The following is a 24,692-nucleotide window of genomic DNA, read 5'->3' on the forward strand; positions in this document are numbered from 1 at the left end:
TTTGTATGCAACTAGTCCCTCAATTTTTGAGATATCTTGATAAAATTTGGTGAGCGGGTGTATTTGGGTGTCCGATTAGACATTTGTCGTAACCGACCGGATCGGACCACTATAGCATATATCGTCCATACAACCGATTTTTCAGAAAAAGAAGATTTTTGTAATATCTTACCCAATTTAACAGATTGAAGCTTCACACTTCACCATATACTTTCGTATATTGCACATATTGTTGCCTGAAAAAATTGATGAGATCGGTCATATATATATTCTATCCCATTTTAACAGCTATAAGATTCAAATTTCACCGATTGCTTACGTATATAGCACATATTGTTGTCTGAAAAAATCATTGAGATCGGTTGTATATATAGTATATATCTCATACAACCGATTGTTCAGATAAGAAACTTTTCGCAATTTCTACCCCATTTTAGCAGCTATAAGCTTCAAATTTCACCGATTGCTTACGTTTATAGCATATATTGTTGTCTGAAAAAATCATAGAGACTGGTGGTATATATAGTATATATCTCATACAACCGATTGTTCAGATAAGAAACTTTGCGCAATTTCTTCCCCATTTTAACAGCTAGAAGCTTCAAATTTCACCAAATGCTTACGTGTATATCATATATTGTTGTCTGGAAAAATCATTGAGATCGGTGGTATATATAGTATATATCTCAAATAACCGATTGTTCAGATAAGAAACTTTGCGCAATTTCTACCCCATTTTAGCAGCTATAAGCTTCAAATTTCACCGATTGCTTACGTTTATAGCATATGTTGTTGTCTGAAAAAATCATAGAGACTGGTGGTATATATAGTATATATCTCATACAACCGATTGTTCAGATAAGAAACTTTGCGCAATTTCTTCCCCATTTTAACAGCTAGAAGCTTCAAATTTCACCAAATGCTTACGTGTATATCATATATTGTTGTCTGGAAAAATCATTGAGATCGGTGGTATATATAGTATATATCTCAAATAACCGATTGTTCAGATAAGAAATTTTGCGCAATTTCTGCCCCATTTTAACAGCTAGAAGCTTCAAATTTCACCAAATGCTTACGTATATAGCATATATTGTTGTCTGAAAAAATCGTAGAGATCGGTTGTATATATAGTATATATCTCATACAACCGATTGTTCAGATAAGAAACTTTTCGCAATTTCTACCCCATTTTAGCAGCTATAAGCTTCAAATTTCACCGATTGCTTACGTATATGGCATATATTGTTGTCTGAAAAAATCGTAGAGATCGGTTGTATATATAGTATATATCTCATACAACCGATTGTTCAGATAAGAAACTTTGCGCAATTTCTACCCCATTTTAGCAGCTATAAGCTTCAAATTTCACCGATTGCTTACGTTTATAGCATATATTGTTGTCTGAAAAAACCATAGAGACTGGTGGTATATATAGTATATATCTCATACAACCGATTGTTCAGATAAGAAACTTTGCGCAATTTCTTCCCCATTTTAACAGCTAGAAGCTTCAAATTTCACCAAATGCTTACGTGTATAACATATATTGTTGTCTGGAAAAATCATTGAGATCGGTGGTATATATAGTATATATCTCAAATAACCGATTGTTCAGATAAGAAACTTTGCGCAATTTCTGTCCCATTTTAACAGCTAGAAGCTTCAAATTTCACCAAATGCTTACGTATATAGCATATATTGTTGTCTCAAAAAATCATAGAGATCGGTGGTATATATATTATATACCCCATATAAACTGTCATTTTTGCCCCTTTTTTACGGCTAGAACCTTCAAAATTCATCAAATTTCATCAAAAAGTTACGTTTACATCATATATTTTTGAAATACGTGATTCGTAGTCATAGTTTTTACATGCAGGTCACAAAAAACGTGAAGCTTTGCATCCTCTCACAAAGTACCTACCTATTTTTATACCTTTCATGAAAATGAAATGGTATATTAATTTCGTCACGAATCCCAAAATTGTAAGTCCGTAAAGGAAAAAAGATAGCGTCAGCAATAAATATACCGAAATGATCAGGATGAAGGGCTGAGTTATTAAGCCATGTCCGTCTGTCCGTTTGTCTATTTGTATGCAATCTAGTTTATTTTATATTTATCTTAAAAATCGTTTAGGTATGTAGATCTGTTCATTATATATTTCTTATCTTATACATCCGATTATTCGGAGACTACGAACGGCATAAGATTATTGTTCAGCCCCATTCATGAAAAGTATGAAGCCTTCGGCACAGCCGAAGACAGTCCAGTCCTTACTTGTTTATACTCAGTTGAGCAGAGCTCACAGAGTATATTAAGTTTGATTGGATAACGGTTTGTTGTACATATATAAAGGAATCTATATAGATATAGACTTCCATATATAAAAATAATCAGGATCGAAAAAAATTTGATTGAGCCATGTCCGTCCGTCCGTCCGTTAACACGATAACTTGAGTAAATTTTGAGGTATCTTGATAAAGTTTGATATGTAGGTTCCTGAGCACTCATCTCAGATCGCTATTTAAAATGAACGATATCGGACTATAACCGCGCCCACTTTTTCGATATCGAAAATTTCGAAAAACCGAAAAATTGCGATAATTCATTACAAAAGAGAGATAAACCGACGAAACTTGGTAGATCAGTTGAAATTATGACGCAGAATAGAAAATTAGTAAAATTTTGGACAATGGGCGTGGCACCGCCTACTTTTAAAAGAAGGTAATTTAAAATTTTGCAAGCTGTAATTTGGCAGTCGTTGAAGATATCATGATGAAATTTGGCAGGAACATTACGCCTATTACTATATGTACGCTTAATAAAAATAGCAAAATCGGAAAAGGACCACGCCCACTTTAAAAAAAAAACTTTTTTAAAGTAAAATTTTAACAAAAAATGTAATATCTTTACAGTATATAAGTAAATTATGTCAACATTCAACACCAGTAATGATATAGTGCAACAAAATACAAAAATAAAAGAAAATTTCAAAATGGGCGTGGCTCCGCCGTTTTTCATTTAATTTGTCTAGGATACTTTTAACGCCATAAGTCGAACAAAAATTAACCAATCCTTTTGTAATTTGGTAGGGGCATAGATTTTATGACGATAACCCTTTTCTTTGAAAATGGGCGAAATCGGTTTGATGCCACGCCCAGTTTTTATACATAGTCGTCCGTCTGTCCTTCCGCATGGCCATTAACACGATAACTTGAGCAAAAATCGACATATCTTTAATGAACTTAGTTCACGTGTTTACTTGAAATCACTTTATCTTGGTGTGAAAAATGAACGAAATCCGACTATGACCACGCCCACTTTTTCGATATCGAAAATTACGAAAAATGAAAAAAATGCCATAATTCTATACCAAATACGAAAAATGGGATGAAACATGGCAAGGTAATTGGACTGTTTTATTGAAGCGAAATATAACTTTAGAAAAAACTTTATAAAATGGTTGTGACACCTGGCATATTAAGTAGAAGAAAATGAAAAAGTTCTGCAGGGCGAAATATAAAACCCTTAAAATCTTGGCAGGTATTACATATATAAATAAATTAGCGGTATCCAACAGATGATGTTCTGGGTCACCCTGGTCCACATTTTGGTCGATATCTGGAAAACGCCTTCACATATACAACTACCACCACTCCCTTTTAAAACTCTCATTAATACCTTTAATTTGATACCCATATCGTACAAACTCATTCTAGAGTCACCCCTGGTCCACCTTTATGGCGATATCTCGAAAAGGCGTCCACCTATAGAACTAAGGCCAACTCCCTTTTAAAATACTCATTAATTCCTTTCGTTTGATACCCATATTGCAAAAACGAATTCTAGAGTCACCCCTGGCCCATCTTTATGGCGATATCTCGAAACGTCGTCCACCTATGGAACTAAGGATTACCCCTTTTTAAAATACTCATTAACACCTTTCTTTTGATACCCATATTGTACAAACAAATTCTAGAGTCACCCCTGGTCCACCTTTATGGCGATATTTCGAAAATGCGACCACCTATACAACAACCACCAATTCCTTTTAAAACCCTCATTAATACCTTTAATTTGATACCCATATCGTACAAAAACATTCTAGAGTCACCCCTGGTCCACCTTTATGGCGATATTTCGAAACGCCGTCCACCTATAGAACTAAGGCCCACTCCTTTTTAAAATATTCATTAACACCTTTCATTTGATACCCATATCGCACAAACATATTCTAAAGTCACCCCTGGTCCACCTTTATGGCGATATTTCGAAACGCCGTCCACCTATAGAACTAAGGCCCACTCCTTTTTAAAATATTCATTAACACCTTTCATTTGATACCCATATCGTACAAACATATTCTAAAGTCACCTTTATGACGATATCTCGAAACGGCGTCCACCTATGGAACTAAGGATTACTCCCTTTTAAAATACTCATTAGCACCTTTCTTTTGATACCCATATTGTACAAATTCTAGAGTCACCCCTGGTCCACCTTTATGGCGATATTTCGAAAATGCGACCACCTATACAACAACCACCAATTCCTTTTAAAACCCTCATTAATACCTTTAATTTGATACCCATATCGTACAAAAACATTCTAGAGTCACCCCTGGTCCACCTTTATGGCGATATTTCGAAACGCCGTCCACCTATAGAACTAAGGCCCACTCCTTTTTAAAATATTCATTAACACCTTTCATTTGATACCCATATCGTACAAACATATTCTAAAGTCACCTTTATGACGATATCTCGAAACGGCGTCCACCTATGGAACTAAGGATTACTCCCTTTTAAAATACTCATTAGCACCTTTCTTTTGATACCCATATTGTACAAATTCTAGAGTCACCCCTGGTCCACCTTTATGGCGATATTTCGAAAATGCGACCACCTATACAACAACCACCACTCCCTTTTAAAACCCTCATTAATACATTTAATTTGATACCCATATCGTACAAAAACATTCTAGAGTCACCCCTGGTCCACCTTTATGGCGATATTTCGAAACGCCGTCCACCTATAGAACTAAGGCCCACTCCTTTTTAAAATATTCATTAACACCTTTCATTTGATACCCATATCGCACAAACATATTCTAAAGTCACCCCTGGTCCACCTTTATGGCGATATCTCGAAAAGGCGAACACCTATAGAACGAAGGCCCACTCCCTTTTAAAAATACTCATTAACACCTTTCATTTGATACCCATATCGTACTGACAAAGTCTAGAGTCACCCCTGGTCCACCTTTATTGCGATACCTCGAAAAGGCGTCCACCTATAGAACTAAGGCCCACTCCCTTTTAAAATACTCATTAACTCCTTTCATTTGATACTCATATTGCACAAATGAATTCTAGAGTCACCCCTGGTCCACCTTTATGGCGATATTTCGAAACGCCGTCCACCTATAGAACTAAGGCCCACTCCTTTTTAAAATACTCATTAACACTTTTCATTTGATACCCATATTGTACAAACAAATTCTAGAGTCACCCCTGGTCCACCTTTATGGCGATATTTCGAAACGGCGTCCACCTATAGAACTAAGGCTCACTCCCTTTTAAAATACTCATTAACACCTTTCATTTGATACCCATATCGTACAAACATATTCTAAAGTCACCTTTATGACGATATCTCGAAACGGCGTCCACCTATGGAACTAAGGATTACTCCCTTTTAAAATACTCATTAGCACCTTTCTTTTGACACCCATATTGTAGAAATTCTAGAGTCACTCCTGGTCCACCTTTATGGCGATATTTCGAAAATGCGACCACCTATACAACAACCACCACTCCCTTTTAAAACCCTCATTAATACCTTTAATTTGATACCCATATCGAACAAACACATTCTAGAGTCACTCCTGGTCCACCATTATGGTGATATTTCGAAACGGCGTCCATATATAGAACTAAGGCCCACTCCCTTTTAAAATACACATTAACACCTTTCATTTGATACCCATATCGTACAAACGCATTCTAGAGTCACCCCAGGTCCACCTTTATGGCGATATCTCGAAAAGGCGACCACCTATACAACTACCACCACTCCCTTTTAAAACCCTCATTAATACCTTTAATTTGATATCCATATCGTACAAACACATTCTAGAGTCAACCCTGGTCCACCTTTATGGCGATATTTCGAAACGGAATCCACCTGTAGAACTAAGGCCCACTCCCTTTTAAAATACTCATTAACACCATTCGTTTGATGCCCATATTGTACAAACAAATTCTAGGGTCACCCCTGTTCCACCTTTGTGGCGATATCTCGAAACGGCGTCCACATATGGAACTAAGGATTACTCCCTTTTAAAATACTCATTAACACCTTTCATTTGATACCCATATCGTACAAACGCATTCTAGAGTCACCCCTGGTCCACCTTTATGGCGATATCTCGAAAAGGCGACCACCTATACAACTACCACCACTCCCTTTTAAACCCTCATTAATACCTTTAATTTGATACCCATATCGAACAAACACATTCTAGAGTCACCCCTGGTCCACCATTATAGTGATATTTCGAAACGGCGTCCATCTATAGAACTAAGGCCAACTCCCTTTTAAAATACTCATTAACACCTTTCATTTGATACCCATATCGTACAAACGCATTCTAGAGTCACCCCTGGTCCACCTTTATGGCGATATCTCGAAAAGGCGACCACCTATACAACTACCACCACTCCCTTTTAAAACCCTCATTAATACCTTTAACTTGATATCCATATCGTACAAACACATTCTAGAGTCAACCCTGGTCCACCTTTATGGCGATATTTCGAAACGGCATCCACCTATAGAACTAAGGCCCACTCCCTTTTAAAATACTCATTAACACCATTCGTTTGATGACCATATTGTACAAACAAATTCTAGGGTCACCCCTGTTCCACCTTTGTGGCCATATCTCGAAACGGCGTCCACCTATGGAACTAAGGATTACTCCCTTTTAAAATACTCATTAACACCTTTCATTTGATACCCATATCGTACAAACGCATTCTAGAGTCACCCCTGGTCCACCTTTATGGCGATATCTCGAAAAGGCATCCACCTATAGAACTAAGGCCCACTCCCTTTTAAAATACTCATTAACACCATTCGTTTGATGACCATATTGTACAAACAAATTCTAGGGTCACCCCTGTTCCACCTTTGTGGCCATATCTCGAAACGGCGTCCACCTATGGAACTAAGGATTACTCCCTTTTAAAATACTCATTAACACCTTTCATTTGATACCCATATCGTACAAACGCATTCTAGAGTCACCCCTGGTCCACCTTTATGGCGATATCTCGAAAAGGCATCCACCTATAGAACTAAGGCCCACTCCCTTTTAAAATACTCATTAACACCATTCGTTTGATGACCATATTGTACAAACAAATTCTAGGGTCACCCCTGTTCCACCTTTGTGGCCATATCTCGAAACGGCGTCCACCTATGGAACTAAGGATTACTCCCTTTTAAAATACTCATTAACACCTTTCATTTGATACCCATATCGTACAAACGCATTCTAGAGTCACCCCTGGTCCACCTTTATGGCGATATCTCGAAAAGGCGACCACCTATACAACTACCACCACTCCCTTTTAAAACCCTCATTAATACCTTTAACTTGATATCCATATCGTACAAACACATTCTAGAGTCAACCCTGGTCCACCTTTATGGCGATATTTCGAAACGGCATCCACCTATAGAACTAAGGCCCACTCCCTTTTAAAATACTCATTAACACCATTCGTTTGATGACCATATTGTACAAACAAATTCTAGGGTCACCCCTGTTCCACCTTTGTGGCCATATCTCGAAACGGCGTCCACCTATGGAACTAAGGATTACTCCCTTTTAAAATACTCATTAACACCTTTCATTTGATACCCATATCGTACAAACACATTCTAGGGTCACCCCTGGTCCACCTTTATGGCTATATCCCTAAATGGCGTCCACGTAAAGAACTATGGCCCACTCCCTCATAAAATACTCTTTGATGCCTTTCATTTGATACACATGTCATACAAACACATTCCATGGTTTCCCTCGGTTCATTTTCCTACATGGTTATTTTCCCTTATGTTGTCACCATAGCTCTCAACTGAGTATGTAATGTTCGGTTACACCCGAACTTAACCTTCCTTACTTGTTTTTATATAAAATTCAACGCAATGGTGGTAAGTGCAAATAAGGATCAATGAACAATGAAAAAAATGTTGTATCTACATACATATTTATGTTTGCGTTTGTATTCTTTCAACAGTTGCCTGTCATCCAAAAAAATGCCAGTAAAATTTGAAATTTGATATATTACTTAAATTATTCCAAATAATAGCAATACATTAAGTTTTACCTTTCAACAAAATTATGCTCGAATGACTTTTCGTATTGCCAATAACAACGTAAACGCTAATGAAAATCCTTAAAAGCATACAAACAACTCGAAATAAATCTTCTTTGAAAATTTAAGTAATTTTTGCATCTTGAGTGTGCATGTACTTTGCTTATAAACATACATACATAGTATATACGTATGTACATTACTAAAAGACAACGCAATAATACACCATTATTTAATTTAGAGTGTATAATGAACAAGCCTACTGGACAGGGATGTAAATCCCGTTTGCCTTTGAGTAGGAACGGCCTACTTCAAAACTTGGTGGAACTGCTCAATATTGTCTACAGAATCGCCCAATCTCAATATAATCCATTATAAATGCATGCTACATTTTATTAAACATATTAAGAGTTAGGGCTTTATACAAGAAAATAGATAGAGCGTCATTACAATGTAGCCTAAAATTGGATTTTCTTAATTTTTTTTTAAATACGGGAGGACATTTTTCTGCGCTCTTAAATTGAGGTAGCGAAGGAAGATGATGAGCGCTATCATACTGCTGAAGCAATTGAATTTGAGAGATTTTTTTTGGCTTCTATGTATTGGAGACGGTGCTTGCTAAAGTGGATTTGACATAAAGCTGCATTAGCTGTACGCAGATATTTTCATAGCTAAACTGGTTAATCCGTTTTTATACTCAGCGTGCTTTGCACACAGGTTATATTAACTTTGATTGGATGAAAAATCATCTGTATTGAAACAAAATTTGAGTGAGCCCGTCCGTCCGTCTGTACGTCTGTTCGTCTGACCGTTAACACGATAACTTGAGTAAATATTGAGATATCTTCACCAAATTTAGTACACGAGCTTATCTGTACCCAGAATAGATTGGCATTGAAAACGAGTGAAATCGGATGATAACCACGCCCACTTTTTATATATATAACATTTTGGAAAACACAAAAAACTAATTATTTAGTAAATAATACACCTAGAATGTTGAAATTTGACACGTGGACTGATATTGAGAATCTTGATAAAAATTTTAAAGAATTATTTAAAATGGGCGTGGCACCGCCCACTTGTGATAAAATCAATTTTACAAATATTATTAATCATAAATCAAAAATGGTTAAACCTATCGTAACAAAATTCGGCAGGGAGGTTACCTTTACTATAAGGAATGCTTTGAAGAAAAATTAACGAAATCGGTTAAAGACTACGCCTACATTTATATAAAAGATTTTTAAAAGGGCCGTAGACGAATAAAATAAGCTATATCTTTGCAAAAAAGAGCTTTATATCAATGGACTTTCATTTCCCAAGTGCATTTATAACAACAAATAGGAAAAGCTTCAAATTTAAAAAAATGTGTGTGGCACCACCCCTTTTATGTCTAAGAAATTTTCTATGTTTCGGAAGCCATAACTCGAAGAAAAATTTACATATCATAACAAAATTGGGTACATATATTTTCCTTACAGCAGGAAATATTTCTAGAAAAAATGGACGAGATCGGTTAAGGACTACGCCCACTTTTATATAAAAGATTTTTAAAAGGGTCGTAGACTAGAATAATAAGCTATAACTTAGCAAAAATAGTTTTGAATCAATGACATTTCACTTATAAAGTTTACTGTTAGAGGAAATGGGGAGACATTTTTCTTTTAAACGGGCGGTGCCACGTGTTATGTAGAAAAATAATTTATCTGAAATGTAATGTACAATTGAAACTCACGTTGTGTATATAATGTTCGGTTACACCCGAACTTATACAACTTTACTTGTTAAATGATCAAAATGAAAGAATCAGCAGAAAAGAAGTTAGCCTGTACCAAATTTTTAAGCTGCTGGTCTTTATTTTGCTACTTGTACTCATGAATGTAATTTATGGAGGTGTTATGGATCCGTAACTAAATAGCTTCAGGGGATGCTGCATTTTTATTCCTCCTCATTCCGGCGTTATATTTGAACTAACGCACAAAAGCTTTTGGCCATGAACTGTTATAAACTTGCCTTTACTGCATCGCATGTGCATGCTAAGTGCTCGCTCTTCCAGTTGTTTAAATCCACCAATGCACCCAAGGGCGGGAAACACCTTACTGCGCTGTACTGTGAGAGGACGGTCTTATTATTTTTACATCGTATCCATCTGTCTGATTGTACTTGCCTGCCGCTTCCCCACAGAGCTTATTGACTTTTCGTTGCGATCACTCTCCAGCTTGACTTATTATTTGTAGCGATATTAACTTCACTGGCTTGCAACCTTATTTTTAATATCTTTGTTAGCTTTTGAGTAATCCGCCTTCTTCAGTTCTTAGCCTTCTTATGTTCCGGGAAAGCTTAGATGCAAACCCGTCACATTCTCGGTTAAAAAGGTGTGTACCACAGTATGAAGATTTTAAACTACGAAATACTTAAATTTAAAAAAATATACATTTTTTATATTTATTAAAAAAAGTTGTGATGAGTTTTTAACACCCGATCTCTTGAATGCTAGTTAAGCTCTCTAACCACAAGACGATAGAAATAAAATAGTCGACATGGAGACGACTTGAAAAGGATTAGAAATCGATTTAGACGAATCTGAATTGAGAACACCATCAGACAATCTGCTCGGAATCAGCCTGGTTTTACTTTTCAGAACAGGCCTAAGTATCAAAATCGATGGCTAGGGTTGAAGCTCTTTTACCTCTGAATGCACTTCATAACCCTCAGTTTGGTTCTGGTAAAGGTTCCTGGAATAAAGGTCTAATTTTTAATTGTATTACAGTCGAAAAAAGTTACAACTCGATTCACCGTTACCGTATAGGGGTTCTCATCAAAAAATATTTTTTTCAATATTCAATATTACCATAAGAAGCTTGTTATCAAAAGGGTATTCTACAACTTTTGGGAGAAACAAATCCCGAAATTAGATTCGAGCACTGATTTTCTCACCATATTGCATGTATTCGCATGAATAGATTCATACACGAATGCATAAGTTAAATGTAACTAAGGACAAGAGCATCAGTAATGCAAAAACAATAGCAACTGTCCATCAAGCTGCTTACAACATAAATGTCCTTTTTACCTCTTACGGACATACCTCCAGGTGCATACCACCACTAATTGGTAAACAGTGTTGAGTGCAGAAAATCTCGAAGAACATCCTACGCAAATGTAAACATAGATATGTATCTGATTACAATCGCTCCTGTGCTCGCCAACTGTAAGGGAAATGTAAAGGCGGTTAAGACGCACTGTGTAGCAGTCCTTCGTCGTTAAGCGGATTTGCTGCTTTCTCTTACATTTTTGTGCAAACTAGATGAAATACTGTGCATATATCAAAGACTGCCTTCCGCCTACTTCAAGCCTATGTTTCCGTCACCAGTACATTAAATTGTGTCACTTTGCTTTATTCTCAATATCTCTGTTCATATCTGTTCGTGTTAGGAGTAACTTTTAAATCCGCTTTGCGGTAATGCAGTGGCCATGAGGTGTGTACGACACTAGAACAATAATGCATTACTTAAGCCATTTGAATTATTTGCATATTATGTTGTATAATGCATCGTAAAACATTGCATGTATATGCACACACGTATAGGACTACACACACCATGTTGAAAATGATGACTGCGTAAAGCAGAGGCTCAAAATAATATTCCGGCGCGGGTGGTCAGGCCGAGATGTTTAGTGCCGTCGGCCCGTATCAAATTCCACAGTCAGAACTCGAACGGTAGGAGGACAACTTTTCTGAAACTCGTAAAGTTTTGAAAGATCGGAAATGTAGCTGAATAACATTTTGCACAGCCACATGAGATTAGCGAGGAAATGAGATTCATATATAGCGGTATATAGAAAGCACCTTTTCGACGAAGAAGTGGTGTGTGCTAATGCTTTTTTCATTGGTTATTTTCTCAGATTTGTTCTGTGAGTCGGATCTTATATGTGAAACTTTAAAGCTGAGAATTGACTCTGCTTGCAGCATCTTCTTTCTTGTAGAGTGAGCAAAGGATACTTCGGGGCATGCACTCGTCTGACTATATTTTATATGGAAAATGATGTAGGCATTTTACCAACTCCTCGCCACTGTAATAGAATGACTCAGCAGGCAAGCCATCAGCGCCTGCGAGTTTTTTTTACCTCGGCATAGTCGGGTGTTGAAACAATAGTTCCCTCGCTTTAGACTAAAGGGCCCGGGTTTATCACCTTTTCGCTATATTTTGTGGTTGCTTCCGTTTTGTGATCATAGTAGTTCGTTCTTACAAAAACCATATTTTGGTGAAATTTGCATCTTATTGCCTTTACCATTTTCTTCCTGAAAATACTGCTTACTTTTCTTTTTAACTGAAGGTCTTGTTCGTATGCTCTCCTCATTTTATTTGATCTTAAATTTACATTTGACCAGTCGCTTTTCTCTCACTTACAATGCAACAAAACTCATCATTCTTGCTATTTTCATAATCGAATATAGCATTTTGTGAGCCTGTGGCGTTCCGATGCGGACTGTAGACATGTGGATATTTGCTGCAAGAAGATCAAAATCTGCAGCTAATTTGAAACCTCGCACTGCTAAAGGCCCGGTTTCCTCAAAACCTATGAACATTATGTTAAATATTTCAAATTGTCCATAAGAATAAACAATAAACAATATTTTTGATTTTTAATTTTTACAACGTGTTTTTTTTTTTGTACCTAAAGAAAACCAAGACGAATTGCAGAATTTAATTTTTCGGATCATGGTTCGAGGTTTACAACAAATCGTTGCTGCTGAAAACGATGAGTATCTTTAGCGGTTCTTTAGCGGTCGTAATAAACCGGCACCGCTTTCCGAGGAAACTAAACCTTAAGAGACTGGCGTTGAAGTTCCCTTTTCTATCATAATGGATGACTCCACGTCCGTACGTGTGTTCTTTACATAGGAATTGCATCCGCTAATTGAGAGGGCGAGAGATTGAAAGCGCCAGCTAAGGGCAAAGAGCATTTTACCAATAACTAAAGCAACGAATTAGTTCAGGCTATCAAAAATAGGTAATTATCACTGCGAAATCTTACACCAGTCAGAATGACGATTTTGCAGTGAATATCTGTTGTTGGCTTCTCCTTCCCGTCGTTTTCATTGCTTCTGAAATATTCCTCTAAAAGCGGGTTCAGCCTCCATCCTTAACTGGCATGTTTATAAATAAGTATAACATGACTAGCTCTGATGAGTTTTATTCTCTAGAAATCGGCGGTAGCTCAGTATATATTTCAATAGTGAGATTGTCACGAAAAGTGGGAGTTTCTTTTCTTAAGAGTTTATAGATATATACTGTTTAGCCAACATTCTGGGTTAAACTTTACCTTGGAGGATACATAAGTGATATGATATCTCTCCCCTCTCCCACCTCCCACTCACCAGCCCACAAACAACTATCAGTATTTATTAATTATTACTTAAAGAGAAATTTAAGTCTCCGTAGGACTTAAAGAGTAAGAAGGAGTCCTTTTTCAAATATAACTGCGGTTGACCTCGGAACCATAAACGAGGTGCGGAAGCCCAAATGCCGCATAGATGACCCACCATTACATATGGACGATTGAGGGACAACAATATTCGAACATGTCGTAATCTGCTTGCTGGAAATGCATTTTTAAAATGTTCGTTAGCGGATGCCATTGGTACAAATGTACCCTAACATATCTAAGGTGGACGACGCAAGCGAAGGGATAACGAAAAATGCCTTTGCAATTTTTTCGAAACCGGGGTCGGCCTAGGTAAAGGATTAACAAGCCTCCAAAGTATATTTCTGACTTGAAGAGGTATCTACTCAGCCAAAAAAGACGTGAGTATAAAGTACTCGTGAAATTCGATGGGTAAACATACAGGTGTACGTCTACAAAACTAAGGTTTTTAAGTTAACTAGAGCTCGCTCAGGTTCTGGGACAAAACCATAGCAGAGGTGACTTTACCATAAACATAAAATTTCGAGCCTTTTGAGAAAATCTCCGTCGACTTCTTCGAAGGCGAATTATAACCGTCAAGTTATGTGATTATTATCGTCATGATATCGCCGCGTTATCGGTTTATTATCTGCTTATTAACGGCGGGTTACAGACGTCTCATCCATATTATTTTGAAGTTTTATCGGTAGGTATCTTTCTCCTAACAAACAGGTAACTTTCTCCTTAGTAAAGAGATGAGCAATCGAGATCAAATCGATAACACGCCGATAGCGTATTGGTAAAACTCCGAGAAAAAATGGATAACTTTTGATATAAAACTGATAACCTTTTGAAAACATTTCTATAAATTTTCGGCAACAATCGTTTTTAATAAAGTATCGATAACTTTTCAATAAGTAATCAATAATTTTTTGAAATTAAATCGATAACTTTTCGATAACGTTTCTATAACATATGGGTATACATGCAGTGTGATACCCTAATTAACCAAAGGTGTACGACCCAAGTGAAGGGAAAACAGAAATTGCTTTAAAAGTTGTTTCTTAAAAGGGTTTGGCCCTTTACAATGGATTAACAAGCCTTGTATTTCGGAAATGAAAAGTGACTCAGCAAAATAAAAGCGTAAATAGCAAATACTCGTAAAGTTCTATAAGCAAACCTACTGGTGTGCGTCCAGAAAATTAAGGCTTTTATGTTAACTAGAGCTCGCTCAAGGGTTGGAAACGAAAGCTTCGTCGGCTTTTTCCATAACGAATTATTATCGTGATTTGTTTGTTATCGGCGCGATATCACCGAGTAATTGGTTTCTTAGGTGATTGTTATCGGCAGGTTACATACGTATACAACGTCCATAATATTGTTACGAATATTAGCAACACTAAGGGGTACTGCTATCTCTAAGCCGATGCTGGACAGTGACGTGAATTCACATCAATAATTCAATCATTGTGTCTACACATACACGCATACGCAGCGGAGAGGCAACGCACAGACACATGCAGATATCTTATCTGAGGTGCTCCTAAAGGTATGCAATTGTAATTGTGGAAGTGTCTCTCACACATACAAGCGCATGGGGTATGAGAGAAGCTATAAAAATTATACATCTGTAGTTGTAGCTGAGAAATTTATAACTAACTAAGTAAAATTCTGGAAGCGCCTAGAAGATGCCACTAGGAAATCACAGAGTATAAAAGCATCAGCGGTAGAGGCGCTATGGGCAGTTTCGATTAAGACGCTATCTAGCGAGCAATAGCAGTATTATTTTAAAAGTCAGTTTCATTTAAGCTATCAGTTTGGTTAATAACCAAGCTATTCGTTGCAAATTATAAGTGTTATTGTGAAGTACTTTAATAAAGGCCATTTTTCCATTATTCAATATTGGAGTTATTTATTCAACAGTTTAGCGATACGAACGTTGGCAGAAAATTGCAAATAAGGGGAATTGCAGCAAATTCGTTACAATTGGTGTCAGAAGAGGAATTGTTGAATAAATTCCGAAGATTGAGGATACAACTTGGACATGGCAAAGTTGAGTGAATGGCCGATCCAGCAACTGAAGGAGGAGTTGGAAGTCCGTGGATTGGCTACTTTTGGCGCTAAATCCCAGCTACAAAAACGACTAAGTGTGGCTATGGTATTTGAAGGAATCTTCAATGCTGAGGAGTATGTCTTTCATTATGATAGCGACAAAACAACAACAAAAACGGAAGAAAAAAACGAAACACCGCAGACAGTGACGAACACAATATCTGTACACACATCGACAATGGCATCTCAGCTGGAGTCACAGGAGGCACGCATTTCAGAAATGGCGTTGCAAATGTCATCTCAATTGGAAGAACAAAAGACATATATGTCATCTCACCTGGAAGCGCAAGAGGCACGTATATCTGGAATGTCGAAAAAAAATTTCGGAACAGGTATCATCGCAGCTTTTTGTGAAACTGAAAGAGCAGGATGCAAAAATTTTACAACACTAGGACAAAATCAATGCAGAGATAGAAGCGTTGAAAGGTCTTATGCAACAGTTACAACTAAATCGCCCAGCTGCTCCAGCGAGCAATCCGAAGGTAAAAACTCCGTCTTTTGACGGCTCTGTTCCTTTCGAGGTATTCAAGCTTCAATTTGAGAAGACATCAGCAATGAACAACTGGAATGCTGAAGATAAAGTGGCTGCTCTATTCGTAGCATTGAAGGGGCCAGCAGCCGAAATCCTGCAGACGATTCCCGAAGGAGAGGAAACAACTATGAAATATTGATGGCCGCTTTGGAGAGACGTTATGGAAGCGAGCATAGAAAACAGATATACCAAATTGAGTTGCAAAACCGTTACCAAAAAGCAAATGAGACATTACAGGAGTTTGCTTCGGATGTTGAAAGGTTGGCTCATTTGGCAAATGCGGACACACCCGTGGAGTACACCGAGAGGGTAAAAATTCAGAATTTTATAAATGGCATACGGGACGTAGAAACGAAGCGAGCGACAAATGCAAACTTAAAGCCCACATTTGCAGAAACGGTATCCCATGCACTGACTCAGGAAACAGCGTCACTTTTGAGTAAGCCCGCATACAAAGCTCATCGCGTGGAAGTGGAAAGGCCAGATTGGGTAGACACAATTTTGGGAGCACTGAAGGTGTTACAACAGAAAAATGCCGGAGTTATGAAGTGTTTCAAGTGCGGTAACCCCAGTCACATTGCACGTCATTGCAGCACCGGTCCTGGTAGTTCCAACTTGGGTGGCCGTAAACGCAAAACGGGAGGAGATGAGGAACAGCGTTCCAGATGTAACAAGTAAGGAAGGCTAAGTTCGGGTGTAACCGAACATAACATACTCAGTTGAGAGCTATGGAGACAAAATAAGGAAAATCAATCTGGGGTAACCCTGGAATGTGGTTGTATAACATGTGTATCAAATGAAAGGTATTAAAGAGTATTTTAAGAGAGAATAGGCCATAGTTCTATGGATGAACGCCATTTAGGGATATCGCCATAAAGGTAGACCAGGGCTGACTCTAGAATTTGTTTGTACGATATGGGTATCAAATGAAAGGTGTTACTGAGCATTTTAAGAGGCAGTGGGCCTTGGGTCTATCGGTGGACGCCTTTTCGAGATGTCCCCATTAAGGTGGACCAGGGGTGATTCTATAATGTGTTTGTACGATATGGGTATCAAATGAAAGCTGTTAATGAGTATTTTGAAAAGGAGTGATCCTTAGTTCCATAGGTGGACGCCGTTTCGAGATATCGCCATAAAGGTGGACCAGGGGTGTCTCTAGAATGTGTTTGTACGATATGGGAATCAAATGAAAGGTGTTACTGAGCATTTTAAGAGGGAGTGGGCATTAGGTCTATAGGTGGACGCCTTTTCGAGATATCGCCATTAGGGTGGGCCAGGGGTGACTCTAGAATGTTTGTACGGTATGGGTATCAAACGAAAGGTGTTACTGAGCATTTTAAGAGGGAGTGGGCATTAGGTCTATAGGTGGGCGCCTTTTCGAGATATCGCCATTAGGGTGGGCCAGGGGTGACTCTAGAATGTGTTTGTACGATATGTGCATCAAACGAAAGGTGTTACTGAGCATTTTAAGAGGGAGTGGGCATTAGGTCTATAGGTGGACGCCCTTTCGAGATATCGCCATTAGGGTGGGCCAGGGGTGACTCTAGAATGTTTGTACGATATGGGTATCAAACGAAAGGTGCTACTGAGCATTTTAAGAGGGAGTGGGCATTAGGTCTATAGGTGGACGCCTTTTCGAGATATCGCCATTAGGGTGGGCCAGGGGTGACTCTAGAATGTGTTTGTACGATATGGGTATCAAATGAAAGGTGGTAAGGAGTATTTTAAAAGGGAGTAATCCTTAGTTCTATAGGTGGACGCCTTTTCGAGATATCGCCATAAAGGTGGACCAAGGGTGACTCTAGAATGTTTGTACGATATGGGTATCAAACGAAAGGTGTTACTGAGCATTTTAAGAGGGAGTGGGCATTAGGTCTATAGGTGGACGCCTTTTCGAGATATCGCCATTAGGGTGGGCCAGGGTGACTCTAGAATGTGTTTGTACGATATGGGTATCAAATGAAAGGTGGTAATGAGTATTTTAAAAGGGAGTAATCCTTAGTTCTATAGGTGGACGCCTTTTCGAGATATCGCCATAAAGCTGGACCAAGGGTGACTCTAGAATGTTTGTACGGTATGGGTATCAAACGAAAGGTGTTACTGAGCATTTTAAGAGGGAGTGGGCATTAGGTCTATAGGTGGACGCCTTTTCGAGATATCGCCATTAGGGTGGGCCAGGGTGACTCTAGAATGTGTTTGTAAGATATGGGTATCAAATGAAAGGTGGTAATGAGTATTTTAAAAGGGAGTAATCCTTAGTTCTATAGGTGGACGCCTTTTCGAGATATCGCCATTAGGGTGGGCCAGGTGTGACTCTAGAATGTTTGTACGATATGGGTATCAAACGAAAGGTGTTACTGAGCATTTTAAGAGGGAGTGGGCATTAGGTCTATAGGTGGACGCCTTTTCGAGATATCGCCATTAGGGTGGGACAGGGGTGACTCTAGAATGTTTGTATGATATGGGTATCAAACGAAAGGTGTTACTGAGCATTTTAAGAGGGAGTGTACATTAGGTCTATAGGTGGACGCCTTTTCGAGATATCGCCATTAGGGTGGGCCAGGGGTGACTCTAGAATGTTTGTACGATATGGGTATCAAACGAAAGGTGTTATTGAGCATTTTAAGAGGGAGTGGGCATTAGGTCTATAGGTGGACGCCTTTTCGAGATATCGCCATTAGGGTGGGACAGGGGTGACTCTAGAATGTTTGTATGATATGGGTATCAAACGAAAGGTGTTACTGAGCATTTTAAGAGGGAGTGTACATTAGGTCTATAGGTGGACGCCTTTTCGAGATATCGCCATTAGGGTGGGCCAGGGGTGACTCTAGAATGTTTGTACGATATGGGTATCAAACGAAAGGTGTTACTGAGCATTTTAAGAGGGAGTGGACATTAGGTCTATAGGTGGACGCCTTTTCGAGATATCGCCATTAGGGTGGGCCAGGGTGACTCTAGAATGTGTTTGTACGATATGGGTATCAAATGAAAGGTGGTAATGAGTATTTTAAAAGGGAGTAATCCTTAGTTCTATAGGTGGACGCCTTTTCGAAATATCGCCATTAGGGTGGGCCAGGTGTGACTCTAGAATGTTTGTACGATATGGGTATCAAACGAAAGCTGTTACTGAGCATTTTAAGAGGGAGTGGGCATTAGGTCTATAGGTGGACGCCTTTTCGAGATATTGCCATTAGGGTGGGCCAGGGGTAACTCTAGAATGTTTGTACGATATGGGTATCAAACGAAAGGTGTTACTGAGCATTTTAAGAGGGAGTGGACACTAGGTCTATAGGTGGACGCCTTTTCGAGATATCGCCATTAGGGTGGGCCAGGGGTTACTCTAGAATGTTTGTACGATATGGGTATCAAACGAAAGGTGTTACTGAGCATTTTAAGAGAGAGGGGGCATTAGTTCTATAGGTGGACGCCTTTTCGAGATATCGCCATTAGGGTGGGACAGGGGTGACTCTGGTATGTTTTTGTACGATATGGATATCAAATTAAAGGTATTAATGAGGGTTTTAAAAGCGAGTGGCCCTTATATGTATATGTGAAGGCGTTCTCGTGATATCCACCAAAAAGTGGACCAGGTGATCCAGAAAATCATCTGTCGGGTACTGCTAATTTATTTATATATGCAATACCACTAACAGTATTCCTGCCAAGATTCCAAGGGCTGTTGATTTCGCCTTGTAGAACTTTTTCATTTTCTTCTACTTAATATGGTAGGTGTCACACCCATTTTACAAAGATTTTTCCAAAGTTATATTTTGCGTCAACAAACCAATCCAGTTACCATGTTTCATCCCTTTTTTCGTATTTGGTATAGAATTATGGCATTTTTTTCATTTTTCGTAATTTTCGATATCGATAAAGTGGGCGTGGTTATGGTCAGATTTCGCCCATTTTTTATACCAAGAAAAAGTGAGCTCAGGTAAGTACGTGGGCTAAGTTTAGTAAAGATATATCGGATTTTGCTCAAGTTATTGTGTTAATGGCCGAGCGGAAGGACAGACGGTGGACTGTGTATAAAAACTGGGCGTGGCTTCCACCGATTTCGCCCATTTTCACAGAGAACAGTTACCGTCATAGAATCTATGCTCCTACCAAATTTGAGAAGGATTGGTAAATTTTTGTTCGACTTATGGCAATAAAAGTATTCTAGACAAACTAAATGAAAATGGGCGGAGCCACGCCCATTTTGAAATTTTCTTTTATTTTTGTATTTTGTTGCATCATATCATTACTGGAGTTGAATTTTGACTTAATTTACTTATATACAGTAAAGATATTAAATTTTTTGTTAAAATTTGAATTTAAAAAAATTTTTTTTTAAAAAGTGGGCGTGTTCTTAATCCAATTTTGCTAATTTTTATTTAGCACATATAGAGTAATAGTAGTAACGTTCCTGCCAAATTTCATCATGATATCTTCAACGACTGCCAAATTACAGCTTGCAAAACTTTTAAATTACCTTCTTGTAAAAGTGGGCGGGGCCACGCCCATTGTCCAAAATCTTACTAATTTTCTATTCTGCGTCATAAGATCAACCCATCTACCAAGTTTCGTCGCTTTATCTGTCTTTTGAAATGAGTTATCGCACTTTTTCGGTTTTTCGAAATTTTCGATATCGAAAAAGTGGGCGTGGTTATAGTCCGATATCGTTCATTTTAAATAGCGATCTGAGATGAGTGCTCAGGAACCTACATACCAAATTTCATCAAGATACCTCAAAATTTACTCAAGTTATCGTGTTAACGGACGGACGGACGGACGGACGGACGGACGGACGGACGGACGGACGGACGGACATGGCTCAATCAAATTTTTTTTCGATCCTGATTATTTTGATATATGGAAGTCTATATCTATCTCGATTCCTTTATATATGTACAACCAACCGTTATCCAATCAAACTTAATATACTCTGTGAGCTCTGCTCAACTGAGTATAAAAATCGAGAGCTAGCTCCAGCTGTTGAATGTCCTGTGATATCTGTGTGGCAAATTGGAAGAAAATCGAGTAGTCTTAACGTCGTAGGAAATGTGGATGGCAAAGAACGTGTACTGACTGTCGATACGGGTGCATTTCATTCCGTGATCCGATCTGATTTGGTCAACAGGAGAGTAGAGCCATTACCTGATGCAAGATTGTGTACGATTACTGGCGAGTATAACCAAGTCCAGGGAGAAGTGGTATGTGAAGTATTAATGGGAAAGGTCATGGTTCTACACAAATTCATTGTGGCGGAGATTGTTGATGAAGTCATATTGGGAATGGACTTCTTAGTTGACCATGACATCAGGATAGATATGCGGAGAAAAATTATGCGTTACAAGAACCAGGATATACCACTTAACTTTAGTTTGGAGAAAGGGTTCAGCAGTAATCGGGTACTGGTGAAGAAGACTTGACAAAGACCACGAAATTCAAAGGTAAAGGTTGATGGAACAAATGGGCAAACAAAACCGAAGGTACCTGTGAGAGAAACATTGGCATTGAAAAGCCCTAACGGACGTACTAAAACGAAGGAAAGAATTTCGCAGAAAGAATGAAAGGGTGGTTTCAAGCCAGGTCACACTACTGTTGTGAGCGTCGGAACGATACTAATTATGCAAAGCAAATCCGTCCAGCGCAAGCTCTACGAAGTAGTTCGTTGGCCAAACAACAGAGTGTGAAGGAACGGCCCAGGGTAATGAGTAGTAAGATGAAACACTGGCATGACAAGGACTTTAATTCGGAAGGTTTCTTGGCGTGAGATTTGGTACTGTTATACAACCCTCGCCGGCGGAAAGGTGTTCCATCCAAATTTCGGTGCAGTTGGGAAGGCCCGTACAAAGTTGTGAAGAAGATCAGTGACACCATCTACCGCATACAAACCATTGGGGAACCACGAAGTAGAAGAGTGGTACATTTGGAGATGCTAGCGGCGTTTAGATCGAGAGATTTGTCTGATCGGGGCGATAAGACTTAGGTGGAGGGCAGTGTTACGAATATTAGCAACACTAAGGGGTACAGCTATCTCTAAGCCGATGCTGGGCAGTGACGTGAATTCACATCAATAATACAATCATTGTGTCTACACATACACTTACACGCAGCGGAGAGGCAACGCACAGACACATGCAGATATCTTATCTGAGGTGCTCCTAAAGGTATGCAATTGTAATTGTGGAAGTGTCGCTCACACATACAAGCGCATGGGGTATGAGAGAAGCTATAAAAATTATACATCTGTAGTTGTAGCTGAGAAATTTATAACTAACTAGAAAGTTCTGGAATTAGAAAAGCCTAGAAATATGCAACAAGGAAATCGGACAGTATAAAAGGGCGGCAACAGAAGCGAGAAATCAGTTTCGTTTTAACTATCAATCAATTCTTGATTAAGCACGCAATCTGTCGGGCAATAGTAGAGTTTCATTTGAGCTATCAATCAGTTTAGTTATTAAGCAAGCTATTCGTTGCAAAATGTAAGTGTTATTGTGAAGTACTTTAATAAAGGCCATTTTTCCATTATTCAATATTTGAATATTTATTCAACAGTTTAGCGATACGAATGTTGACAGAAAATTGCAAATAAGGGAAATTGCAGCAATTGCGCCGATACCATATTTGTAACACTCCGAGAAAACATCGACAACTTTTCAATATCAAATAGATAATCTTTTAAGAAAACAAATCTTTAATTTTTCGGTAAAAATCGATTTTAATAACTAATCGATAACTTTTAAATTAATAATCGATAACTTCTTGAAAGTAAATCGATAACGTTTTTATAGTAAATTGATAAATATTCGAAAGTATTTTGATACTCTTCGATAACAAGTTCAAGAAGTTGAAAACTCGTTATTACCTCATCGATAACACTCCTATAACGAATGTAAGAAAAAGTTAGTGAAGCTTACTTGATAAAATAAAACCGCAATCGACGCTTATGGTTAACTTTCCCACAATTCTTTGCCCCGCTTATTAACTTTTTTTATTATCTTCTACGGAACCACTTTGCAATAATACCGCAAAACATTTTCACCCTATTTTAAAAGACCAGGCAAGAGCTAACATATGTAAGATTTAAGAAAAACATTTACCACAAATAAACCGTGACGACAATACCATTAAGCAAAGCGATACAAAAGCAACTGAGTGGCGTTAAAATTTAATTAAATTTTAGTTCAGTTAATTACAAAGCGTAAACATCAGGGCGCCATACAAAATATGATGAGCCTAATTCTTTCATTACGCAAGAGCCGTACGCAGACACTCTCACACTAACTATTTTATAGCATTAAATGACTCAATACAGTACAAAGAAAAAAAACAAATGAAAAATTATTATCCCCTTTATTTTAAGTAAACCGAGCAGCTGTAATATTTTCGCATATAAATTGAATTTATTCGCTTCATTTCATGTATTGAAGTTAAATACGCCAATATAAAAAATTTATATACCGTACTCTATTTGCTCAACATTTTAATCCTTAAATCAATTGGTTTATTGAAGTATGCATACCCGTATATGCGTGTCTGTGTGTGTGTATGCGTGTTTTTGTTGTGATAAGAATTTTCCAATTCACCTCCATTTCAATTTAAATAGTTAAAGCTGTAAGTAAATAAAAGAAGCAAAACCCACTAAAGAAATGAAAGTTCTGTTGCGATGAAACACCATATACCCAGTTGTATGCCCTGACAGTTGATCAAACATAGCAGAGTTTTGTGGTAGTTGAACTGACCGCTCTATACGGACCTCACATATCACATAGACTGACTGTGTCCACAATGTTACCACAAGTTGGCTCGACTCCGTATATGAAAACCTCTATAAAGATATACTATCCATTTATTAAATGAAAATCGCTTGCTAAGATCAAAACAGCGATCAACTCAAAAATTCTCAAAGTTCAAAAATAGCGAAAAACTGACAATCTCTCCACATAAAAAGCCTTTTCTCGCTTATTTGTGGAGGTATTGATAAATCGGTTATACAGTTCGTTAGGTATCGAATCGAAAACCCCATAGGTACTCATAACTTCGAAACTTCAAATTTTTGAGTTAGCTCCCTATTGCTCTATGTGTGCGATATGCCCACTTGACAAATACTAGAAATTTTCTAGGACCCCTTTATTTGCTACTTTCAGATCGGATAACAGTGCTAATCTTGATAGCTGGACCATATATCTGGCGCTAGCAGGGAGCGAAAGCAACACATTTCAACCTTTTTATCTTCCAACCCGCAGTTGCTGCAT

At 38.1% G+C, this 24,692-nt stretch overlaps 1 protein-coding gene across 2 annotated transcripts in view; it reads right to left on the bottom strand.

The window, feature by feature from the left end:
- Positions 1–24,692, bottom strand: part of PVRAP (PVR adaptor protein) — a 308,071-nt gene that overhangs the window by 250,133 nt on the left and 33,246 nt on the right. The window lies entirely within an intron of this gene.

The sequence above is a fragment of the Eurosta solidaginis genome, chromosome 5, assembly GCF_040869045.1.
Source record: "Eurosta solidaginis isolate ZX-2024a chromosome 5, ASM4086904v1, whole genome shotgun sequence".
Lineage (NCBI taxonomy): Eukaryota > Metazoa > Arthropoda > Insecta > Diptera > Tephritidae > Eurosta > Eurosta solidaginis.